General features: G+C 34.9%; 1 long non-coding RNA gene across 13 annotated transcripts in view; it reads left to right on the top strand.

The window, feature by feature from the left end:
* Positions 1-7,500, top strand: part of LOC124427276 — a 36,573-nt gene that overhangs the window by 12,810 nt on the left and 16,263 nt on the right. For 3 of the 13 annotated variants that reach the window (XR_006942936.1, XR_006942933.1, XR_006942934.1), the window contains exons 3-5: positions 392-456; positions 4,402-4,487; positions 7,498-7,500. The exon at positions 7,498-7,500 is cut by the window's right edge and continues 56 nt beyond it. The exons of 5 other annotated variants lie outside the window; for them this stretch is intronic. This is a non-coding gene — a long non-coding RNA (uncharacterized LOC124427276). The remainder of the gene's footprint in view (positions 1-391; positions 457-4,401; positions 4,488-7,497) is intronic. 5 more of the 13 variants (XR_006942938.1, XR_006942937.1, XR_006942939.1 and 2 more) reach the window with 4 other exon arrangements.

Here is a 7,500-nt window from a genome sequence, read left to right as displayed (position 1 = left end):
ATTTCTATGGTTCTACATACAAAACTCCTATCGTTACCCCTCTCGATTTATCTTTATTCCAGGAGAGAGAGAGAGAGAGAGAGAGAGAGAGAGAAGGTAGGGAAGGATGGTGAGTCGAAGGTTAACAACAGAGGTTGAAATTTTCTCGACGTGCTCAATGCGAAATACCATTCTAGATGGACTTTTTAGATCGCAAAATTGTACTCTTAATCGTGACCCTTATAAAAGATTTTTAATAATATTATATTACCATAAGAGAAACTCGTTAAATTTGAATATGACATTTTCCGGACCTTTAGATTTAGTACCGAGATGTATGAGTTTCTGATGAATATTTCTTTTTTTATTTTTTTTTTTTTTATATTTTTATTTTTTTTTTTTTTTTTTGCAGTGATGATGGAAAGGGATCGGTAAGGGGATAGAGTTGGAGGAGGCGAAAGGAGCAGGGAAATATAGGTATGTTTACGACGTACACAGGTACTTTCCTATTTAATATCGTAATATATTATCTTTTGTCTGCGTCCAATACAATCTAATGGTAGATTTCGATCGATTCATAAGAGAATTATTTTTTATCTATTTCTTCTTAAATCATTTCTCTCTCTCTCTCTCTCTCTCTCTCTCTCTCTCTCTCTTGATTCAACGATGAACATTGGAAATACTATCGAATTATAATAATAAATCAAGAGTGTACTATTTAACGCTTGACGGACGATACATAAGAGAAATCGTGAAATGTGCGTAATTTTTCCCCATCGAAACGAATTCCTTTATCTACCCCAAAATATCGCGACTTATCAAAGATCTTGATATTGTTTTCCTTCGGTGCATCTGTTGTCCCATTCGAACGATCCATCAATATAGGATTTATAGGGCATTGTTTAAAAGGGATATGATCTTTCGACATATTAACTTTTCGAAATTATTTCGAATATCAATCGTAATGTAAATAATAATTTATATCTTAATTAGAAACGATAGGGTTTCGTTTTACGATTAGATAATAGTCGTAAGTTATTTATTGACGAAGTCGAAATTTTTTTTATATCAATTAATTTAGAATAATAATAAAAAAAAAAAAAAAAAGAAAAAAAAGATCAAAAATATATTATTATATTCCTTGTAGAAATGTATCTTTAATTCAGACGGATAAAAATAGATTAATGTAAGTGCGTTTGTATATTTAGATGTAAAAAAAAGAAGGAACGTCGTGATATGGCTTTCTTTTTCCAATGTTTTTCTTCTTTTTCTTTTTTTTTTTTTTTTCTTTATTTCTCGAAAAAATATAATCGATTCTCTTTTCAGAAATTCTGGCCCCCCCCTTTCTCTCTCTCTCTCTCTCTCTCTTTCTGTCTCTGTCTCTGTCTCTTTTTCTTTTTCTTTCTCGCTCGTTCGTTCGTTCGTTCGTTCGTTCGTTCGTTCGGACGATCCTTCTCGGTGCCATCAACCCTTATCGTAGTAACGTCAATCATTCTCAAACCCGTGGTACGGTCGAACTTATCGCTCGATTAATCGCTCTGACAATGCGCCTGTCGATTCGAGTTACTCTCGGATTCGCGGCGCGCAGACAGCCTCGATTGCGGAGTTTTCATTTTGATTTCGAAAGCGAGCAGAAGCGAACACGTGCGCGCGCGCTGTATTACGCTGCACTGTGCTGCGTTGTGCTGCGCGTCCAATAGCGCGGGATTGACCACGCTAACGATGATTCCTATGCCTTCATTGAATTGATTATATACTCGAAATATATACAAATGTCATGGAGTAAATAAGTAAACAAGTTAATAGTAATTTTTACCTATCGCCTAATTCAATGGTCAAAAAGTATATACATACATAAAGTAACACAATGAATACCTAATACTTGAATAAAGTATAGCCATACATATATATATATATATATATATATATATATATATATATATGTGCTGGAGTTAAAGTTATTCGACTAGAATTCACTCTAGTATTTTAAAATTGAAAGTTTTTTCTTTTTTTTCTTTTCTTCCCTTTCGAGATCCTTTAGACTTTCATAGTCTTGTCACGTAGTTAAGTTCGAACGTATGTATATCGCATTATTCGACGACGTGATTGGAGATATCTTACGACATACATTTATGGTGCTTCTATAAATTATATTCAGTGAATATTGTTTTTCTATTTTATTTACTTATTTATTTATTTTTGTTTTATTTTATTTTATACTAATTTATGTTTTTTATGTTTGGCCAATAAGTAATTATTAAATTTTAAGTAAAAAAAAAAAAAAGAAAAAAAGAAAGAAGAAAAGAAAAAAATACTATACGATATTTATACGGTCTCAGTGTGTAGTTAGATATAAAATGTAAATATCTATAGATAAATTTTTGACATTTCTTATCGTCCTATTCTTCACCTCGTTTTTATTTTTATCATTACCAATCTATTTCATTTAAATATTATTATCATTTAATTGAAAAAATATAAAATAATAAAAGTACGAACATTTCTAATCGGTCAATTTTAATAGAATCAGAGATTAGATCGGGCAAACAAAACGAAACAAAAATCCCCATTGTGGATGGTCGACGTAAAGAAACGACATAGAGCCGGATCAAACTAACTTCGTCGATAAATCTCATAATGCTTTTTTTTTTCTCTCTTCTCTCTCTCTCTCTCTCTCTCTCTCTCTCTCTCTCTTTTTCTTCGAGGCCTTCTAATAGCTTCTATTTCTTTTACCTTTCTTCCTCTTTTTTTCTTCATTTTTTTTTTTATCCTTCGGTTTGTAAGGATAGCCGTATCGTAAGGGCGATAGGAGCGACCACCCCTGTGCGTTCGCGTCTTGCGAGCATTCATGGTCACCATAGAAAGTTCCGGCCGAAAGTGCCGCTGCATAAATTGCCTGTACATCTCAATTCACCCCCTGGGACGTTGACCATTCTCTTACACGTCGTGCTTCTGAGTGACATTTTCCTCTGCGTTCGTGCGTCGTAGGAGACCTCCTTCCTACGATCCCGCATTATCATCTCTCTCCTATCTCTTTCTCTCTCTCTCTCTCTCTCTCTCTCTCTCTCTCTCTCTCTCTCTCTCTCTGTCTCTCTTTCTTTGCGCTTTTCTACTCTCCCTTATACATACTCTATCTAGGGTGATCTTTCGCCTAATGCTCGATCACGTCACAACTGTGACGTCTTTTCTCGAATGTTTCGTTAAACATTGTAGAAGTTAATTCTTCACGGGGATTGCTTATCACTTTTCCTTTTTTTCTTTCTTTCTTTCTTTCTTTTTTCTCTTATAATTAAACCAATTCAAATACTTAATCACGACAAATATTTTGTCTCATCATATCGGCACGTTCTTGTTTGAACTTTAATACTTTTATGTCAATAGATAAGATATATGTGTGCCTTGGAAAAATATAAACGCGGATTAGGATAGTAAAAAGATACGAATAAAAAAAAAAAAAAAGGAAACGAAGAAGAAAAAGAGAGAGAGAGAGAGAGAGAGAGAGAGAGAGAGAGAGAGAGAGAATACTGCTTATTTATATCTTTTCTCTTGATTACTTTATATAATTATTTTCAATAATTGTTGATACAAAAAAGAAGAAAAACAAGAAAAAGAAAAGGAAAAAAAGAGTCGATAGTACGAAATACGCAGATATTCGTGCAAATAAAAAAATTCTGTTCAATTGATAGTGATATTATTACAACAGCAAAAAAAAAAAAAAAAAAAGAAGTGAGAAAAAAAATGAATAAAAAAAACAAACGAACGAACAAAACATTAAACGTTAAACGCTCAACTCATTAAAACATTTTCCTCTGTTGGACGAACGAATTGAATTTTCCTGACTTTATTGTTTCAAGGTGAAACGATAAAGGAGAGAAAAAAAGATGATGAACCGATACAAAAGAAATGGGGTAAAAAAAAGAGAAGGAAAAAAGAAAGAAAGAAGAAGAAGAAGAAGAAGAAGAAGAAGAAGAAGAAGAAATAGAAAATAGGCAAAAAAAGAAAAGTCGTAAGCGAGTAAAATAACTACACTCCGGTTGTAGAATTAAATGCGAGTCGTGACATTGTGAGAGTACTTGAGGGTGATGACGGGAGGAGTAGTTGGGATGGGAGTGGGCGAGAGCGTGCGACGGGGGATTAGGGGTCAGTAGGGGGAAAGATTGTTAATACATAAGTAGTCGAAGGTTTGGAACGTAACCGTGGCCTTAAAAGGGAAAATGAATGTATAAAGTAAGAGAGCATGTATAAGGAGTATGTATATATATATATATATATATACATATGACGTATGCACGTATTAACAACAAATACGATGAAAAATGGCAATAGAGAGAGTGTGAGAGAGAGAGAGAGAGAGAGAGAGAGAGAGAGAACAAAGGGATGAAAAAGAGAAAATGTTTTCTGAAACATGGATCGGTTGTGTAGGTTGTAGAGGGAACAGTGGGGGTGGATGGAATGGTGGACGAATGGACCAAGGGAATAGGTGGGAGAAGAAACGGTGATGGGGCAAGGTTGGTAGGAAAGGAAGGGTGGAAAGCAACCGAGAAAGGACGAGGATTGGCGAGAGACGAGGGTTGCCTCGGTTATCATAGTTTGGACCAATCGCTACGTGTATCATAGCAACGCAAGCGCGATCTAAAGCGCGAACGTCGCGACCCCTTTACGTAGCGGCGGCGAATTTCACCGCCGTTTTGGATGGTTTGGGTGGCACGCACGAGGCCACAGGACCTATCACTTCTTTGGCGACAGCGGTCGGGGTAACATCCTCGTCCTTTCTCTCCTATACATCCTCGCACGCCGTTCGAAAACGGTAACCATCTCCGAATATACCCACTCTTATAAAACTCTCCATAACTTTATCATCCTAAACTAAACTTCTTTACTAATACTTATCCTTTTTTCCTTTCTTTTTATACTCTTGTATGTTATAAATTATTTCATCTTATCTCTTTCTCTCTTTCTCCCTCTCTCTCTCTCTCTCTCTCTCTCTCTCTCTCTCTCATTCTCTTTCTAAGTTTTTTTTTTATTTCTTTCTCTATCTTCTTTGATCTTCATCTTTGGTCCTTGTTGTTCATCACTTTAATCCTCTCTTTTCCATCTTTTCTTTTCGCGCTTACGTGTCTTTTTCTCACTCTCTCTCTCTCTCTCCTTCTCTCTGATCATAATCTTTCGTCCTCTTCTAAGTATTTTTTTGTTTTTTCTTCCACGTCTTCTTAAGACCTATGTGTCATCTCTGATACTTCACCATTCATCATATTTCTCTTTTCCCTGGTGGTAATCTTTCATTCGGTAATTGTTCATTTTTGTTGCCTTCCCCCTCCCTCGTCCAATCCGGGCGTTAAACCTCATCTTTCTTACACTTTCTTTTTTCCTTTTGCTTTTTCCTTTCCTATTTTTCTTTTTCTTTCTTTTTTTCTTTTCTATTTCTTTTTTTTTTTCTATCCGGAAAAGAAGATTCCTCGAAATCGTCGTCAACCCTTCATTCTGCTCCCTGTCCTCGCCTATGCCATTTCCTCCTACCCCTTTTTTTTTCCTCACACTCCCCTCCCACCCAATCCACGTTAGTTCGTTCGGAAAATATGGATTCGTCGTGGCTCCTCGTATCGTCATTATTCGTAACGACGCGAAACGATTCGTATAGTCTTGCCGATCGTGTTTTCATCGCGAGACCGATTAGTTCGCGCTCGTTCTTCTATTCTTATTTTTATTCTTATTCTTCTACGTTTTCTACGTTTTCTACGTTTTCTTCTTCTACTTCTACTTCTTCTTCTTCTTCTTCTTCTTCTTCTTCGCCGATCGGACAGTTCGAAGATACACGATGAGTTCCATTCGTAATATCTTCAAGCAAATCAGGTTTAATACAAAATTTTTCTATTATTTCTATTCTCTTTCCGTTCCATTTATCATTATTTCTAATAAGCTCCTTCGTTCATATCCAATCGTTACCGATCGAATTTATTTTTCTTTTTCTTTATTTTCTTTTTCTTTTTTTTTTTTGTTCTTTTTTTCGTTTCGTTTGCGCGTCTTTCTTCCTCCTTTTTTCGTTGTTATTTTCGATCTCCAAACAAGTAAAATTTTCTTACTTTCTTTCTTTCTTTTCCCTTTTCTTTTTTTTTTTTCTTTTTTTTTCTTTTTCTTTTCCCTTAATTCGTTTTGTATTCCTTTGCAAAGTCGATTCGTTCATTAGTCGGATTTGATTTTTTGAAAACAGTTAAAAAAATTCGTTCGTCTCGCGTCGTATCGTTCGAAAATAATTGACAAAATCTTTCAGTGTGTTTTTTTTTCTTTTTTATTTTTATTTTTTTTTTTTTTTATTTTCTTCCTATTTTGATTTTTGAGATACGGAGGTTGCGATTTTAATTGAGCCCCGATAATTCGAACGCATTTGACGTTCGGTTTCTTGTTTCGTCATCGTTGTCGTCCCGAAACCTTTCTCTCGTGCCTTAAATAGCCGTCCAATATTCGAATACCTTGACAATAAGCCACGCTTTCTCGCCGTATTTCCTGTGATTTCTCTCTGTCTCTCTTTCTCCATCTTTCTCTCTCTTTCTCTATCTCCTTTGCCCCTCCTCTTTTAGACATTCTTAAGCGTAAAAATTGGCCGACATATAAAATCTCTCGCGTCTTCGCAAACGAAAATTTTTCTAACCTTTGTTTCTCCTATTTTTTATCTCTCTCTCTCTCTCTCTCTCTCTCTCTCTCTTTTTCGCTTTCCATCTAACCCACACTAAAATTCCTCTCATTTCTCTTTCTATAGAATTTATTCCTTTGCAATCCTACGCATTTATCCTCGATTCTTGTGATCTGCACGATCTGCTTTTTTTAGTGTTTAAATCGAAAAAAAAAAAAAATAAAAAAAAAAAAATAAAAAATACAAAAAAAAAAAAAAAGAAAAAAGAAAACCAAAGACTTCATCCGTCCTATTACAACCCCCGGTGTGCCTTTTTCCACTTTAACCTCCTACTTATTTCTCGTGCCTGATCGAGTAAAGTACCTTCATCGTGCGTCCACTTGATACCACGTGGTATTTCTCAATTTCCTGAAATTCCCGATATCCTTCTTCCTTCGCAAGAGAAAGAAAGAAAGAAAGAAAGAAAGAGTATTATAGAAAACGAAAAAGAGAAACGAAAAAAGAAAAAAAAAAAAAGAGGAAAAAGCATAGCGGAACGAAAAAGAAAAAAATATATATATATATATATCTGAAAGAAAAGCGTGAAAAACTCTGTAAAGAAAAAAAAAAAAAAAAAAAAAAGAAAAAGGAAAAAAAAAGAGAAAAAGAGAAAGAAAAGAAATAACAAGCAGAAGAGAAAAAAGTATCTCTAATGATAATTACCAAAGAGAAGAAGTTACTAGCGAAACGCGATTACGGTTTCTTTGAAATTTCGGCGAAAGAGAAAAGAAAAAAAAAGAAAAAAATAAGGGTAGTACAATCGAATCGCGTTGCTTTAAATCCCTTCTCCCTTCCCTCTGCCCCGCATCGATCGTAACCAAGTTCTTTTAACAATGTTATCATTCGGCAAGCCG

Source organism: Vespa crabro, chromosome 10 (assembly GCF_910589235.1).
Source record: "Vespa crabro chromosome 10, iyVesCrab1.2, whole genome shotgun sequence".
Taxonomy (NCBI): Eukaryota; Metazoa; Arthropoda; class Insecta; order Hymenoptera; family Vespidae; genus Vespa; species Vespa crabro.
The sequence above is the reverse complement of the archived record's forward strand: the minus strand, read 5'-3'. Positions and strand labels throughout refer to the sequence as shown.